The sequence below is a fragment of the Bombina bombina genome, chromosome 2 (assembly GCF_027579735.1).
Source record: "Bombina bombina isolate aBomBom1 chromosome 2, aBomBom1.pri, whole genome shotgun sequence".
In the NCBI taxonomy this organism is placed as follows: Eukaryota; Metazoa; Chordata; class Amphibia; order Anura; family Bombinatoridae; genus Bombina; species Bombina bombina.
In genome coordinates this window covers 1316861162-1316880108 of record NC_069500.1, presented here as the reverse complement: position 1 = coordinate 1316880108, position 18947 = coordinate 1316861162, and the positions used below count along the sequence as shown (strand labels likewise).

At 35.6% G+C, this 18947-nt stretch overlaps 1 protein-coding gene across 1 annotated transcript in view; it reads right to left on the bottom strand.

Moving 5' to 3' along the window:
- The window catches only part of SORCS2 (sortilin related VPS10 domain containing receptor 2), a 1789666-nt gene that overhangs the window by 450160 nt on the left and 1320559 nt on the right, over positions 1-18947 (bottom strand). The gene's annotated exons all lie outside the window — the stretch shown is intronic.

The following is an 18947-nucleotide window of genomic DNA, read 5'->3' as shown; positions in this document are numbered from 1 at the left end:
ATGGATTCATAATAGTTTGTCAAGGTATGTTTCCCTGCACTTTTCTTGAATTACAAAACCTTGTAAGATGCACAAACAAAAACGTGTTGTACAATTTGGTACAAGAGATAAATTTATGTCAATTTTAGCTTCATATTTGCATTGATGTTATAGGTGTGATTATCCAAAAAATAAACTGGCCTATCGATATTGACCAATATGTCCCTTTATTATTTTTAATTTGAGATATGTTGCCTGGTACTAGCAAGTTAGATTTGTATCTGTATATATACTAGAGATGTGCCTTTGGTTCATCAAGAATGCAAATTTAATGAAGAATATTTGATATTTGTTTTGTTTTAATGAAATAAATATCTGAATAAATGCACTGCATGCCCTTTAGAACAGGCTCTGGGATTCACCACACTAACCCTCCTATTAATGTGGGCTGGACTCTGTGAAGAAGGATCAGATTAGCGTGCGTCTCCCCCAGCACGCTATAGGTAAGTATTAGTCCTACAGGTGACACTGTGCGACCGGCAGCATAACATTTATATTTGTTTTAACAAAAAGTAATGTAAATGTCAACGAATATTCAGTATTTATTTAGTTTTAAACGACATGAATACAACACACGAATATTCTGAAAAACTATTTTTTCTGAATATTCGTTCTAAATGATTTATCTGAAGCAAATGATTCTGTACTGGACATAACTAATGTATACTCACTCGCCCATTCAAGAAAATACTTCCTTAAATAATTTGTATTTCCAAATTCAAGATTGGTGACTGCATTTCACCTCACCCCCTTCTTTTAAATTAGTGAATCTCATCCATGGCATGGACTATTCTATTTTATGAATTAAAGAAACAACAAAAACAAACAAAATAACAGTTTACGAATTAAAGCAACAGCGTAGAATCTGTTAAAGAGAGTCTACTCCAGTATTTTTATTGTTTAAAAAGATAGATAATCCCTTTAATAGCCATTCCCCAGTTTTGCATAACCAACACAGTTATATTAATATACTTTTTACCTCTGTGATTACCTGGTATCTAAGCCTCTGCAGACTGCCTCCTTATTTCAATCCCTTTGTCAGACTTGCATAAATAACTCTACAGTAGTGAGCACAATGTTTATCTATATGGCACACATGAACTAGATATGTCTCGCAGTTAAAAACTGTCAAAATGGACTGAGATAAGCGGTGGCCTTAGAAATCAGCATATGAGCCTACCTTGGCTTAGCTTTCAACAAAGAATAATAAGAGTACAAAGCAAAATTGATAATAAAAGTAAATTGGAAAGTTGTTTAAAACTGCATGCTCTGTCTGAATCATGAAAGTTTACATTTTGACTAGACTGTCCCTTTAAAGTATTTTTTTTTAAATTAAATATGAAAAACAAAAAAACATTCAAATACAAAAAAGTTTTTCCTTACATTAAAAAATAAATATGGGATGATATCTCATAACCATTGTCTGTATGGCTAAACAATAACCACAATGCATTTCAGAGCCACGCCCTTTTCTCAGGTGTCACCTTTTTTATATTTGAATTTTGCAGCTTTTAAGTCATATTTTGACTTTTTATCTATCACTTTTGTCGATTCTTGGTTCTAAGATTTACTTAACTGTGCAAACATCAAAAATGTATTCCAAGTAAATTTCAATTAAATCTTGAAGAATTTGATTTTTATTACACAAATATAATCAGTCTGTGCAAATAGATTTACATAACCCTATAAAATCGTATTTATATAGCCATAAAAAACTATAGAGTATGATATATTCCTTTATTAAAATAACAAACAAAATCAATAACACTGCACATGCATGTGCGCAAACACACATATACCGGTATATATAAATACTCACATTTATTAGTTGCATATATCTGATACTTGGTAGGAACCTTCCTTTGCCCCCAGAAAAGTGTGAATACTTTGTGGCATGGATCCAAGGTGCTGAAAACATTTCTTACTTAGAGATTGACATTGTAGTATCATGCAGTTGCTGCAAATATGCCAGCTGTAGATTCATGCTGCTTATCTCCAGTTTTACCAAATCCCTAAGGTTCTCAAATGGATTGAGATCTGTAGCTATGAAGGGCATTAAAATACACTGGCAGACTGCATTGTCATGTTTGGGGAAGCAACTTAAGATGATATGTTTCCTAGGTAATTTCTGAAGAACAATACATCTACAGAAGTTGCTGAAAGACATTACACGAGCTGAGTAAGGCAGGAAGCCGAAACGCGTTGCTCTTTTGTACAGCCCAGACTTCTCTAGTTTGCTATAGAGAGGGGGAGTGCGGCCAAGATTGCACTATAGAAAGGGATAACAACATAGAGCAGATAGAAAGAGATAACAACATAGAGGATCTTTTCATTAAACTACACGGTGAAGGTAAATGAGTATACCTGCTGTTTTATATAATTGCATACTGGTGACAATACATCCTTGTCTTTCAGCAACTTTTGGAGGAGACCTATCATTGTTCAGAAATCTCCTAGCAAATGTAATATTTAACCATTATAAACTTTTATTTTTTTGCTATTTTTATGTTTAGTTGTATGCACTAGCATTTTTATTTTTTCCAATAGATGTGTAATAAATTATTAGATATAATCAGTCAAGCCTGATACTACTTACATTAAGTTGCTTTTTAGTAGCGCTACGTTTCTTGTTATTTCTTAAAAATTTATTTGGAAGATAGAGTATTGTTGATTGTCTGTTTTGCTATGGTAAAGTGGTCTCTCCGGGTAGAAAAAAAGGTTCCTTGCAGATTTGAAAGACAGGCTGGACCAGCATTATCAAATGTGTATCTTGTATCTCGGTTGTGCCTCATTATTTTTAAATCTTAGAAGGTTGACTCATTTTGATTTTATTTCTCTTTAACTATTTTCAAGATTTCTTTTTTTGCACACGCTACAGTGGTCAATTATTTTAGGGTTTTCTTTTGATTTTAATTATTTTGTTTTGTAAAATGTTGAAGGTGTTTTTGTGATGTTGTTATTCTTCTCAGTGGAACCTGTTTTATTCACCTAGAGATAAATGCCATCTCATTGATTATAGTGGAGAGTGACACAGAACATGACAAGGGGCAAGTACAAATCTTTTGAATTCTGCAATTTATGAGCTGTGGTGTTGCAGTAAGTTTTTTTTCTTTGAGATATTAATTTCACAAGCAGGCTTTAATGATTTTAGACCATTGTGGTGAAGCTTGATTTTCCAAGGATGAAGTTTTGGCAGCGGAGATTATCTGCCTGACAACTGCTTGTCCCCAGGAGGTGACCTATTGTGATGTCTAGGAGCTGCAACGTCCTAGTGGTGACAGTGTCCTATGCCTGATACTACGTTGTGTAGCTTTTCTCTATAGAGCATCTGATTTGAGTTCCAGCTGTTCTGTGAATTTCTAAATGATTATAGATCATGTTTTTTATATTGTAGCATTTGTAAGTACCCATCTCTCTAGAGTCTAGAGAATACTTTGTGCGGACACAATAGAGCAGATAAGAAATAAATACTGTTTTACTTATTATTAAATAATTTCCTTCAAATTCAGAATGATAGCACATAAAAGCCCAATAGGTTTGCTGGTTCTTTTATCTGCGTTGGTCAGTTTTTAGGTTTATAATCATTATTGACATCATGTAATACATAGACCCATTTGTAATAGGCTGCCTGGCCAGTTTAAATGTTTCTATAGAGAATATTATATTGGTGTTGCTTGGCCACCATTTATCTGTCATAATATATATATATATATATATATATATATATATATATATATATATATATATATATATATATATATATATATATATAAACACACACAAACACATCCATACATATAAAGAATAATTATGTATGGTTATGAAAAGCCTATGTGTAATTCTACATATCGCTATCTGAACATAGTGAGAATACACATTTTTTATTTCATGCTGTTTTTTATGAATTAGTTATTTATGCACAACAAAGAAAATTCCCAAAAAATGATTCTATCTTTTTCAGATATTTAATATAGAAAATGTATGAGACATTCACAGGGATTCTTTAAAACTAGGCACTCGCATGCCAAGGGACTTCTTTTACCAGTTAGATGAATAAGGAGTTATTTATGTTTTAATTCCTTGGATTGTAAATTCTTGTATAGCAACTGAATCAATGCGTAGCTTTCCATTTTCATAAATCACTTAAAGTAGCTTCACATCACTTGTATGTGTAGCTCATAAGCAGGATAAACTATTTCATCAATCAATCAATCATTGTCTAGCTCTATCTCTACAGGAAAGATGTCAAGAAAAAATGAAATACTGTTATCTACTGCTAACACTTCTGATTTATATTTTGTATTCTATCACAGGCTGATAATTCCAGTAGTAACAGTAAAGTCAATGGGCACCTTACAGAAACTAAGTTATATTAATTAAATTTATAGCCCAAACAGTTTTACATGATTTATTATATTCTTAGGGGGACATTTATCAAGCTCCAGATAGAGCTTGAGGGCCCGTGTTTCTGGTGAGCCTGCAGGTTATGAAGCAGCGGTCTAAAGACTGCTGCTCCATAACCCCCCATAACCCAGAGCAGGCGGACACACATCGCCGAAAATTAACCCGATCTAGTACAATCAGTTTGATTGACACCTCCCTGCTGGCGGCTGATTGGCCACGAATCTGCAGAGGGCGGTATTGCACCAGCATTCAGCGAGGTCTGGCGGACCTGACCCCCCCTAGTCTTAAATTCATGTTCTTATTTGTAGTTTTTTTTAAGGCCATAGTAATTTTAAGAGGATAGTAAATGTATGCATGTATCCTTTTTGTCAAGGTTTAATACACCTACTGGCCAGGGACGTGGAGGCAGAGCCTCATATGGAGTGCCCGCCCACTGTCTGTCAGGTTACATTTCATAATTAAAGGGACATTTCAGCCAAAATTGGAATACACATGGATGCATTTCAGTTTTGAATAGAAGCATTTTTGTATATACATATATTAGCAAAAATGCTTCTAGTAAAAGCTATAGTTGTTTCAAAAGTGTATTTAAGTATGCACAGTGCACCATCATTTTAAACGCAGCACTTGCTCAGAGAGCCTAAGGTGCTTGCACCATCTGGTAATGACTCAATTTATTAACTGCTGACATGAAACAAGTCCTACTGGTGCTCTGAGTAGCTGCAGTATATAAAATGTGGGTGCACTGAGAATATCTAGCTATGCCTCACATGCACGTGCAGAGTGAAATGTTAACACTAAAAAGGTGATAACTTTTACTAGAAGCATTTTTGCCATCATTCATGTATATTGCAAATATGTTTATATTTAAAGATGTAATTAATCTATGTGCATTTTAATTTTGCCGGAATGTCACTTTAAGCCAATCAGGAAAAGCCTCTCATATCTGCCTCTTGGAGGGGGGGGGGTGAGAGTATTAGTGTAAGAGAAGCAATGACAATCTGTGTTGTGGGGGTAACTAATAGAGGAAAATATTTGCGGCAGAAATATAGCGCAGCATCTGATTTTCATTTAATATTTTGCACAGCAATTTTGGTTTTGAACGCAAATAGGGTCAATTTATCAAGCTCCATACGGAGCTTGATGCCCCGTCTAAAGACCGCTGCTCCATAACCTGTTCGCCTGCTCTGAGGCGGCGGACAAAAATCAACCCGATCAAATATGATCGGGTTGATTGACACCCCCTGCAAATCTGCAGGGGGCGGTATTGCACCAGCAGTTCACAAGAACTGCTTGTGCTATGATAAATGCTGACAGCATATGCTTCATCGATGTGCAGCGGATATGATACGCTACATTGTATCATGTCCGCTCGCACATTCATAAATTGACCCCAATGTCTGCAGCATCAGCAGCGGTAATTATTTTAGTGCCTCTGTCCAATGTGCACTGCGTGTGCTATGTGGGCGGGGCTGGGTTCCCTTATACAGTGCCCTATGTAGAGGACTGCTGAAGCGGGCAATACAGGGTAGCAGCAGTCCTTGCTCTATTATGGCTGCTGGCTGCCTGGCTGTGCTTTTTTACAAACTTTTGCAAGCAGCAAATAGCAGCAGTGGATTTAAGAGGGCAGAGCTGTAAGCCTTTCACTTCCTCCCTCCCTCCACTAGACTGCTCGTAGCTCTCACTGCTGCTGTGATATCTCTCATGTGAATGTGGTAACCATTTAACCCCTTATGCTCAGAATGTATTTGTTTATAACAATGTTATATAATTATACTAAACACAATATTTATTTATACTTTTGATTTCTGAGTGGCAGAAAATTGTGGTAGGGAATCAGAGTGTACTGACAGCATTAAAAAAAAATGCCTGCATTATTTAAAAAAATACCATGGGGTATATTTATTATAGTGCGAGCAGACATGATACAATGTAGCGTATCATGTCCGCTGCACATCGATTCTTGTGAACTGCTGGTGCAATTTCGCCCCCTGCAGATTTGCAGCCAATCAGCCGCTAGCAGGGGGTGTCAATCAACCCGATCGTATTCAATCGCGCTGATTGCTGTCCGCGGCCTCAGAGCAGGCGAAGCAGTTATGGAGCATCGGTCTTTAGAAACAAGGGGCATCAAGCTCCATTCAGAGCTTGATAAATCGGCCCCCATGTGTCTTCTTTTTAAGCCATCTCTCTCCATCTTATCTTAAAAAAGCCATGTGACTCTATAATGTAACTAATAGTATTTTAGCAATTACTTTAGGGAAATGATTTACTATTTATTTACAATTTTAACTGATTGTGTAGGAGCAACACTTTTTTTAAAATCATAGCATCTTTATTTATTTGTAAAACAGAAATGGCATGTGCTTGCATCTGTTTGCCAATAAAGTAAATCATGTTCCTTGCTAAAGGGTTAATAGAGGAGACAATACATTAGCTAAAGAAGTTTTTTCTGAAAGGATGATAAATAAAAACAAACTATTAAGCTTACAAATGTACAGAATTTTCCTTTTTACATAAAAATGTTAACATGTTTCAGCAAAACCATTTAAATTAATACAGGGAATAAAAGGAAATGCTGGCTTGTGCACAACAGATTTCTGAAGGTTTATAGTTCACTGGGGTTGATAAGGACGACTGCCACAGCTGTGAAAGTGATCAGGGACATGACTACACCGCATGAAAACACAAAGTAGTTTTGTTCAAGGAGCATCCATTTTATACAATACCAAGGATTTTTTTGCCAGAGAAAGAAGACTTCCAGTTTCTTCTAATAAAGTGATTATCTTACTCACAAAGCGATTCCACAAGAAATCACTTATAATGAAGCATCACATTCCTTTTTCAGATTAAGACTTTCCACTCCCCGGAATCCATAGCTAGCTGTGTGTTGTGAGCCATAAGGAGTAGTGCCTAAGGGTGCTGACAAATATTGCTGCGGTGTTGCTTAATGATACAAAGATGTTTTAAAGAAGCATGTGATAAAATATTCCAAATTAGTCCAGTACTCCCAACAGACTTTAAAAGCAGTATATATAAACTATAAAGCATAGTATATATGCATGATGGGCACTTCCTGCATTTGTAGAAAAAAATAAAAAACAATAACAAATTTTGATTTATTTATTTATTTTTTGCTATAAATCCAATTAGTGGATCCTATTGTGTGTGTGTGTGTGTGTGTGTGTATATATATATATATATATATATATATATATATATATATATACACACAGTATAGCTATTTTTTGTTTGTTTGTTCTTGTTTATTAGTCAGTGTTTCTTTGTGTCTGTATGTGTAAGGGTGTGTATCTGAGTTTTTCTATGTGAGTGTTTTTGTGTCTTTGAATGTGTGTGTCTTGGGAGTGCTTCTGTGTGTCTGAGTTTTTTTGAGTGTGTATATGTTAGTGAGTATATGTTTCTGTGTGTCTGAGTATTTCTGTGTATCTGTGAGTGTGTCTTTGCCTTTAAATGTTTTTGTTTATGTGTGCCTTAGTGTTTCTGCAGACTTTTAAGTATCCAACAATTGAACCTCTATCGGGTTCACCAGCCACTGAGCTCACTGCACGTCACTGATACTGACCTTCTTCTGAATCCTGCTGCTTTTTTGTTGTGAAAACACTAAAAATTAAAAAAAAAAAATATTCTCTGGGGGCCTTTAAATTTTAATCATATCCATTAAAAATTAGTAAATCTTGCAGTCACAAATTAAAAGACACAATGCAATTGTGTCTTTTAATTTGTAACTGCAAGATTTACTCATTTTTAATGGCTGATCGGAACAGCCAATAGAATGCAAGCTCAATCTGATTGGCTGATTGGATCAGCCAATCCGATTGAGCTTGAATCGGATTGGCTGATTCAATCAGCCAATCAGATTTTTCCTACCTTAATTCCGATTGGCTGATAGAATCCTATCAGCCAATCGGAATTCGAGGGACGCCATCTTGGATGACGTCATTTAAAGGAACCTTTATTCGGCGAGTAGGCATCGTGGAAGAAGGATGGATCCGCTTCGGCTGGAAGAAGATGGCTCCGCTCTGCTACGGATGGATGAAGATAGAAGATGCCGCTTGGATGAAGATGTCTACCGGTCCGGATGTCCTCTTCTGCCCGGATAGGATGAAGACTTCTGCCGCTCCGGATGTCTTCTTTTGGTCCATCGGTGCCTGGCTGAGTGAACACGACTCAAGGTAGGGAGATCTTCAGGGGGTAGTGTTAGGTTTATTTAAGGGGGTTTGGGTTAGAGCAGGGGTATGTGGGTGGTGGGTTGTAATATTGTGGGGTGGTATTGTGGGGTTTTTTACAGGCAAAAGAGCTGATTTCTTTGGGGCATGCCCCGCAAAAAGCCCTTTTAAGGGCTGTTAATAGAGCTGTTAACTTTTTTAATTTAGATTACGGTAAGGAAATTTTTTATTTTGGGGGGCTTTGTTATTTTTTTTTTTTATTTTTTTTTTAAAGATTTTTATTGAGGTTATGTAGATAGCAAACAATAATCAAAAGTTCAGTAGCATATACACAGTGGGTACAGTAATATTTGTTTAGCTTTTACAATCATATAGAAAGAATTGAATTACCATGTACATGACAGCGTATAATTAGAAAGACAGTACAGTACTTTTGTACGAAACACTGAATATGCATATGGGAACCTCATTTTCTATTTTTTGTAGGAGATGAAAGCACCTCAACAAGACCAGCAGACCACTCATGGGCCTTTGTACTTTAAATGAATAGGAAGAGGAGCTCTAATGTTACATACGGTCACTTTTGGACCTTGATATTAAAAAGTTAATATCTTATAAAAAACAGTGTCACATGAAATTATATATAAGAACAGTAATATATATAACAATATTATATATCATAAGTAATCAATGCTATGCCTAATACTTCAAATATTTAGGTCACTTGTGGGCCTTGAAATCATATATATGTACACCAAATGTATAGGGCTATTATCAGCAGCGGAAGAATTATAAACAATAGAGGCATAGGATACCCCTCTGAATAGTGGGAGTAGGCATGGACAACAGTCAACTATAGAAAAACGCACACACAAAAAAACAAAACAAAAAAAACCCTGAATATGGTTATCAGCTCATGGGGCTATGTGAGCAGGGTCAGGACTGGGCACCACCAGGTCACATTAAATACAATTATATAAGCACCTTATAAGCATTATAGCCTTCTTGAATATGTTTAATGGAATATCCGCAATAACCAAACATCTAGTCAACATGCTTCAAATATGGGTCATAATATAGGAATATATAATATTCTAGCTGAGATAAAAATGGTCTTAAGGGAATTAATCTTTCTAATAGATATAACTCACACATACTGTCATAACATTTTCATATTCTCACTTTACCTGCTATGATATAGTGTTAATCATATACCTGTACATGTGTGTAGAAACTGCTCCTACCAATTCTAAATCAAACATAGTACATCCCCAGAACTAGACAAATGTGCCACCTCGGCCACTGGCAGCACACTATCATGATCTAAGTAATGGGACTCTGGGAATTTCACAGTGTTGTTCCTATATTTACTGTCCTGAAAACTTAAAAGCTATTCTAGTCATAATAGGAGACTTGGTATAACATAACTTATTTAGACAGAGTAAGACCCCTTCCAATAACCTATTAAATGAATCTACAGTATTCAATTTTTCGCATACAAACTAAATAATCTCAGTAGTATATATCTCTCAAGGAACTTGTAGTAGGCCCTGTAAACTCTGTCCCTGTCAACCAAATCCCTGCTAGCAAAAAACAAAGAAAAGTGGGCAAACTTCAAATAGAAACCTGTAAAAAATTATTAACGTTGCATACAAAATTATCAAGCCAATAACTTTCATATAGTCTTATGTCTACAGTGGAGCACAAAAAGTTCAGCCATGTGAGAGTGGGAATATCTTCAATGCACTTAATGTGAAGAGATATATAACCATCCTACAGCTTGGTACAATAACAATGAAAGTGCTTCAACCGATCCCCAGTCTCCACATTAAGAGATAATGTGTAGCTGCGTAACGTTCAGTGTCATTCTCAGACTTCTGGCACAACTCACAGACCCCCCTTAACATACTGGGAACTTGCAAGGGAATGCCCATCTCCAAACTTACTGTTAGTTTAGCACTTGAGAGAGTTACTTTGGCAAGAGGATCTCCCAACTGAGGCTGTATAACGCTGCATACCAAATTAGTGCGTGTGCCCAATACTGAAATCTCCACACACGAGTCATTTGTAGTAACCCGTTTCCATTTTCCCCTCAGAGCAGCAGAGGCGTCACAAACTCTCCTCTCACCTCGAACAGACGGATCTTTAGTCGTACTCTTTGCGGGCTGATCTGGCTCTGCTTCTTGTAGTGGGAAGGGCTCCCCTGTATCTCCAAAGAGCTTAACCGCAAATTGCCAATGCGGTTCCCAGACCTGAGCTGCTCCCGTGCATAGACATGTAGGTTTTCTTTGCAGCTGTCCAGCTAAGATATTGTTGGTAGATGTAGCAGCTGCGTCTTGCACCGCATCCAAAATAGCGGTTTTAAAAGTGTCCACGAGGCTGCTCAATTCAGCTATAACCCATGTAGCTAGCGACATGCTTCTCCCAGCTAAACCAAAAAGTATATCCAAAAAACACTTGCTCCACTGCGTCCAATCGCCCAGTTATATATAAGAAGTAGGGCACTTTTGAACATTCATCAGCGCAAACGGCTGGAAGGACTGAAATTTGTGCTTTGTTATGAGCTTGTAACCCAGAAGTCTGGGGGGGGTACCGTGCGGCTGCCCCAACTTCGCTGTTTCTCTCCAAAAGAGTAGGCCTTACAGGCCACGCTGCTTATAAGTTCTTTAGATGGCTAGGAAGTTGAACCGAAGAACATAGGTCAGGTGCAAAGCTTATGAATACTTTCCTGAATCTTGCAAACTTTCTGTGGTATAAAGCTACTAAGGAAATAATATCTTAATATTGAAAATATGATATAAAGTCAGGAGCTCTTCAAAAACATGTCCTGCCGCATCGGCTGTAGGCACCGCCCCCTGGGCTTTGTTATTTTATTAGGGGGCTTAGAGTAGGTGTAATTAGGTTAAAATTCTTGTAATCTTTTTTTATTTTTTGTAATTTAGTGTTTGTTTTTTTGTAATTTAGTTTAGTTTATTTAATTGTAGGTAATTGTAGGTACTTGTAGTTAATTGATTTAATTTATTTATTGATAGTGTAGTGTTAGGTTTAATTGTAGGTACTTGTAGTTAATTGATTTAATTTATTTATTGATAGTGTAGTGTTAGGTTTAATTGTAGGTACTTGTAGTTAATTGATTTAATTTATTTATTGATAGTGTAGTGTTAGGTTTAATTGTAGGTACTTGTAGTTAATTGATTTAATTTATTTATTGATAGTGTAGTGTTAGGTTTAATTGTAACTTAGGTTAGGATTTATTTTACAGGTAATTTTGTAATTATTTTAACTAGGTAGCTATTAAATAGTAAATAACTATTTAATAGCTATTGTACCTAGTTTAAATAAATACAAAGTTGCCTGTAAAATAAATATAAATCCTAAAATAGCTACAATATAATTATTTGTTATATTGTAGCTATATTAGGGTTTATTTTACAGGTAAGTATTTAGATTTAAATAGGAATACTTTAGTTAATATTTAATTTATTTTGTTAGATTAAAATTATATTTAATTTAGGGGGGTGTTAGGGTTAGACTTAGCTTTAGGGGTTAATACATTTATTAGAGTAGCGACGAGGTCCGGTCGGCAGATTAAGGGTTAATACTTGAAGTTAGGTGGCGGCGACGTTGGGGAGGGCAGATTAGGGGTTAATACTATTTATTATAGGGTTTGCGAGGCGGGAGGGTGGCGGTTTAGGGGTTAATACATTTATTATAGTGGAGGCGAGGTCCGGTCGGCAGATTAGGGGTTAATACTTGAAGTTAGGTGGCAGCGATGTTAGGGAGGGCAGATTAGGGGTTAATACTATTTATTATAGGGTTTGCGAGGCGGGAGTGAGGCGGTTTAGGGGTTAATAACTTTATTAGAGTAGCAGCGAGGTCCGGCCGGCAGATTAGGGGTTAATAAGTGTAGGTAAGGTATCGGCGACGTTGGGGGGGGCAGATTAGGGGTTAATAAATATAATATAGGGGTCAGCGATATTAGGGGCAGCAGATTAGGGGTACATAGGTATAATGTAGGTTGCGGCGGTGTACGGAGCGGCAGATTAGGGGTTAATAATATAATGCAGGTGTCAGCGATAGCGGGGGCGGCAGATTAGAGGTTAATAAGTGTAAGGTTAGGGGTGTTTAGACTCGGGGTTCATGTTAGGGTGTTAGGTGCAGACTTAGAAAGTGTTTCCCCATAGGAAACAATGGGGCTGCGTTGGGAGCTGAACGCTGCTTTTTTGCAGGTGTTAGGTTTTTTTCAGCCCAAACTGCCCCATTGTTTCCTATGGGGATATCGTGCACGAGCACGTTTTAGCTGCTTACCGCTACTGTAAGCAACGCTGATATTGAAGGTTGAAGTGGCGGTACATTAGGCTCAACGCACCCTTTTTGGAGCCTAACGCAGCCCCTCAGACAACTCTAAATACCAGCGTTGTCTTAAGGGTGCGTTGGGAAAAAAGCGGCGTTAGCTACGCGGGTCTTTACCGACAAAACTCTAAATCTAGGCGTTAGGATTAGGACACAAAGAAGGAACAATAATCTCTCTGCTAACCTTTTCTGAAGAAACAACATTAGGCAAAAAATTAAATGACGCCTGTAAAACATGATCGGCTGATTGACACCCCCTGCCATCTGCAGGGGGCGGCATTGCACAAGCAGTTCACCAGAACTGCTTGTGCAATGATAAATGCCGACAGCGTATGCTGTCGGCATTTATTGATGTGTGGCGGACATGATACGCTACTTTGGTAAATTAGCCCCTATGGGGAGAAGAATTTAACACGGTCGCTATATCCAAGTCCTCAAGTTAGCACGTATCAGGTTGCGCTCATCCGCCAAATTTTTACTTTACACTTGTAGTCTGCTAATTTTTTACATTGAGCGCAGGTAGATTGTAATCTGGCCATACACTTCTTAATAACCTTTATTTAAACAATTAAAAAATTCGAAAAATAAATTAAATATGAAAGGACTAATTATTGTTGCAGTTGAAAAATCTAAATGTGCTGCTTAATACTAAAAGTTGCCCACAAGAATTATAATCTATTTGCTGTGCCTAATGGCTAATACAGCCCTAAAAAATAAAATACACTTAATATTATTATTTTCTTAATAGCTATTATGAAATTAATTAATCATTTATACAAATATGATTTAACATTTTTGCATAAACATAGGGCTTAAAAAGGTATTTTTTCCATCTTTGGCTGTCAGTATGCAATATTAATATTACAGTCAGTATTTTTATAAAGCAAAACATTGTTTCCAACAGTGGTGTCTATATTTACCAACCATTTCCCAAATAATTGTGACAAGCTGAAATTTACTTAAAAGATACAGTTATTCTAAAATGGTAAAACATATCTGCAGTAGGTTTAAAGGGAAAGTAAATTCAAAATTAAACTTTTATGATTCGGATAGAGAAACAATTTTAAACAACTTCCAAAATTATTTCTTTTATCAAATTTTCTTCATTTTCTTGGTCTCTTTTATTGAAGAGTAAAACTTGGTAGGCATTTTTGCTACAAATAATGTTGCAAAACACTGCTGCCATAGATTACTAAAGACACATGCACACTCCTGAGCTCTTATGAGCCTACCTAGTTTTACTCTTCAATAAAAGAGACCAACAAAACAAAGCAAATTTGATAATAAAAGTACATTTGAAAGTGGTTTAAAATTGCATGCTGTATCCAAATAATGCAAGTTTAATTTTGAATTTACTGTCCCTTTTAAATATGATGTTATCATAATTTTATTAAACTTACTTTTTTATATTCTACTTTTCCGAAAGTCTTCATTTTTGGTAGAGAAGACACTTTCATGCCTACAGCACATATTTTATATTGGACTGCTAATTGTAAAGCATTACTATAGAATACAAACACTATGGCTGTCATATACCAGCCCTATCCCTATCATTGTATAAATATATCTCTGTATATGGTATGCTTATTTTAGTTAAGGCTAACAATGTACTTTGAAGGGTAATATAAAAATTCACATTGTAGCTCATGAAAATTGGCATGATCTGCTACGTCAGTCAAGCTTGTCGCTTCTTTTGGCCAGTCATGACATCCACCATGATAATGTCTTTGGTGCAAGAGCAGTAGTGATGTGATCACTGAACTGAGAAGCACGATTACCTTACTGAAAACGTCTATGGATTCCCAAACGTAATGAGTTTCTTTTGCAGCAGAACCACCTCTGATTAGAACTGAGAGTCTGTGTACCGATGCAAGAATCCATTACGCTTGTGGCTACTCTACAAGACATTGGAATTGATTCTTTTTTTCCAGACAATATATTATTATTAAATAAGAATTGTCTTGATCTGTAACCCTTTTAGAGCAATAGACTTTAGCATTGTGCTGATCTGTATAGATCTTAATTCCCTTCTATAGAGATAACGAGAATTTGCAGCACTCCACGTTTATATTTTATAAATGATGCGGGAAGTTGTGAAATAATACAGACTGGATCATGAAATATTATCTATACTTTTAGTTATATTACCGTTTAAATTTAAAATTATAATACACCTAATTAATAAAAAAAAATTACAGTTTAGACTTTAAATTATAATATTGTTAAGGAGAATAATATTAAAGGGACAGTAAAGTCAAAATTAAAGTTTTATGATTAGGATACAGCATGGAATTGTAAACAACTTTCCAATTTACTTCTGTTATTAAATTTGCTTTGCTCTCTTGGTATCATTTATTGAAGAGTAAAACTAGGTAGGCTCATAAGAGCTCAGAGTGTGCATGTGTTTTTAGTACTCTACAGCAGCAGTGTTTTGCAACATTGAATAACAAAGCTACAAATAATGTTGCAAAACACTGCTGCCCTAGAAGTACTAAAGACACGTGCACAATCCTGAGCTTTTATGAGCCTACCTAGTTTTACTCTTCAATAAAAGATACCAAGAGAATGAAGCACATTTGATAACAGAAGAATATTAGAAAATTGTTTAAAAATGGCATTCTCTATCCGAATCATGAAAGTTTCATTTTGATTTTACTTTCCCTTTAAAGGTACATGAAAGATTCAGATAGAGCATACAATTTTTAGTGACGTAGCTGCTCTGGATCTAATTATATGTTTAAGCGTATATGTTTAACCTTTTGGCAAGGGTTAAATACATAGTAATATGCAAGCAATTGTGCAAAAAATAAAATGCAGAGTATTTTCTTTTTTGTACTTTATGTCCCTTTAAATAAAAACTAAATAAATGCAATATTAGAAGGAAATAAAAGTGCTATGTAACAACTTTTTAAGAAGCAAATTGTCCTTACAATGTATGGTAATTTGTGTTAAAGGCATATTGTTCATGACAAAATCATGTCTCTTTAAAGGGACATAAAACCCAAAAATGTTATTTCAGGATTTAGACAGAGCAAGTGATTGTAAATGACTTCCCAATTTACTTATATTATCTAATTTGATTTGTTCTCTTGATATCCTTAATTTAAAAGCATACCTAGGTAGGTTCAGGAGCAAAAATGACTTACTGGGAGCTAGTTGCTGATAGGTGGCTGCACATAAATTCTGCTTGTCATTGGTTCACCAGACGTGTTCAGCTAGCTCCCAGTAGTGTATAGGTGCTCCTTCCACACAGGATGCTAAAACAATGAAGCAAATTTGATAATCGAAGCAAATTGGTACGTTGTTTAAAATCATATCATTTTTATGAATCATGAAAGAAAATTTGTGGGTTTAATGTCCCTTTAAATATCTTGTCTTTGTAGCACATCACTGTGTATAGTTCACCTACTTTAATGGCAGTGGCATAACTATATATTTGTACTAGATTTTATTAAATAAAAACATCACATTATATATTACATTTTCATAATCACTATGATTAATGTGGTTTACTCTGACTATAATTGCACAAGTAATATTTTAGTTGTAGAAGAGAAAGTCAGTATATGTAGTTTTCTGGATATCACACTGTGATCTTGATCTTTTAGAAGCACATAAAAGGGATAACAAAGTCATATTTATATGATCATTATATATATATATATATATATATATATATATATATATATATATATATATATATACACTGTTTCAATCCATTGCAAAAAACAACAACTGTATAAATGTTTTAACATCATTACAATTTTTTTTTTAAATTTGCAGTGTTGCTATTATAGAGCTGTCCATGGATGCACCTCTTGAAAACCCAAATTAAATTTGAGCTTCTTTTCTCCTTTGCTGGGGCATAGGTCACATGTAAATTAATTAATTTATTATCCTAAGCAGTACTTTATGAATCACTAGGAACAGTCATAAGAAAGAGACAAATACAATGGCTGAGGGTGGGATTAAATAGATAAGAAAAAGATAATTATACCAAACAAATTAAACTGAAAACAAATTTGCTTTACTTTGCAACCTCCCAAGATTTCTTTAAATCTCTCTGAAAACAGTAGTATGTCAAGAACTCAAGAAACATACGCCTAGATTTAGATTAGGGCTCCTAACGCTGCTTTTGGCCGCCCGCTGGTATTTAGAGTCGTGTAGGTAAAGGTCTAACGCTCACTTTCAAGACGTGACTTTTCCATACCGCAGATCCCCTTACGCCAGTTGCGTATCCTATCTTTTCAATGGGATCTTTCTAACGCCGGTATTTAGAGTCTTGGCTGAAGTGAGCAGTAGACCCTCTACCGACAAGACTCCAGCCACAAAAAAAAAAAAACAGTAGTTAAGAGCTTTATGGGCTAACGCCGGTTTATAAAGCTCTTAACTTCTGTGCTCTAAAGTACACTAACACCCATAAACTACCTATGTACCCCTAAACCGAGGTCCCCCCACATCGCCACCACTATAAGAAATATTTTTAACCCCTAATCTGCCGACGGCACACCGCCGCTACCTACATTATTGAACCCCTAATCTGCTGCCCTTAACATCGCCGACACCTACATAATATTTATTAACCCCTAATCTGCCCCCCCAACGTCGCCGCTACCTAACTACACTTATTAACCCCTAATCTGCCGACCGGACCTCGCCGCCACTATAATAAATGTATTAACCCCTAAACCGCCGCCCTCCCGCCTCGCAAACCCTATAATAAATAGTATTAACCCCTAATCTGCCCTCCCCAACGTCGCCGCCACCTAACTTCAAGTATTAACCCTTAATCTGCCGACTGGACCTCGTCGCTACTCTAATAAATGTATTAACCCCTAAAGCTAAGTCTAACCCTAACACCCCCCTAAATTAAATATAATTTTAATCTAACAAAATAAATTAAATATTAACTAAAGTATTCCTATTTAAATCTAAATACTTACCTGTAAAATAAACCCTAATATAGCTACAATATAACAAATAATTATATTGTAGCTATTTTAGGATTTATATTTATTTTACAGGCAACTTTGTATTTATTTAAACTAGGTACAATAGCTATTAAATAGTTATTTACTATTTAATAGCTACCTAGTTAAAATAATTACAAAATTACCTGTAAAATAAATCCTAACCTAAGTTACAATTAAACCTAACACTACACTATCAATAAATAAATTAAATCAATTAACTACAAGTACCTACAATTACCTACAATTAAATAAACTAAACTAAATTACAAAAAAAAAACACTAAATTACAAAAAATAAAAAAAAGATTACAAGAATTTTAAGATAATTACACCTACTCTAAGCCCCCTAATAAAATAACAAAGCCCCCCAAAATAAAAAATGTCCCTACCCTAATCTAAATTAAAAAAGTTAACAGCTCTATTACCAGCCCTTAAAAGGGCTTTTTGCGGGGCATGCCCCAAAGAAATCAGCTCTGTTGCCTGTAAAAAAAAACACAATACCACCCCCCAACATTACAACCCACCACCCACATATCCCTACTCTAACCCATGTCTTGAAAAAGGCCCTCTTTTTAGGGCCGAAACGCGTAGTCGACTTAACACTAAGATTTGTAAGGCTCATTATATATCCAGGACCACGGCTTTTATGGGTAAGACTATTACTAATAGACTTTACCCCAAAAGTTCTTTTGTTTAATGCACAGGTCTTTGTCTGTACAAAGGATTAGGACATTGGATTACCATTGCACATCAAAGGACATTTGTTTTTAAGACTTTTATGGGACTTTCATTGACTTTTCCATTTATTATTGTCTGCAATTGTATTCAAATTGTTTGCATTTTTTACCATCCTTTTTTGTGTGATTTATTAGTGAAGCTTGGGACTCCACTTGGACCGCTGAGTCCTTATAGCTGATATGTTTACTTTGTAACCTATTTTTATAACCTATATTTACTTTGTAACCTATTTTTATAACCTACATTTACAAGCTTTT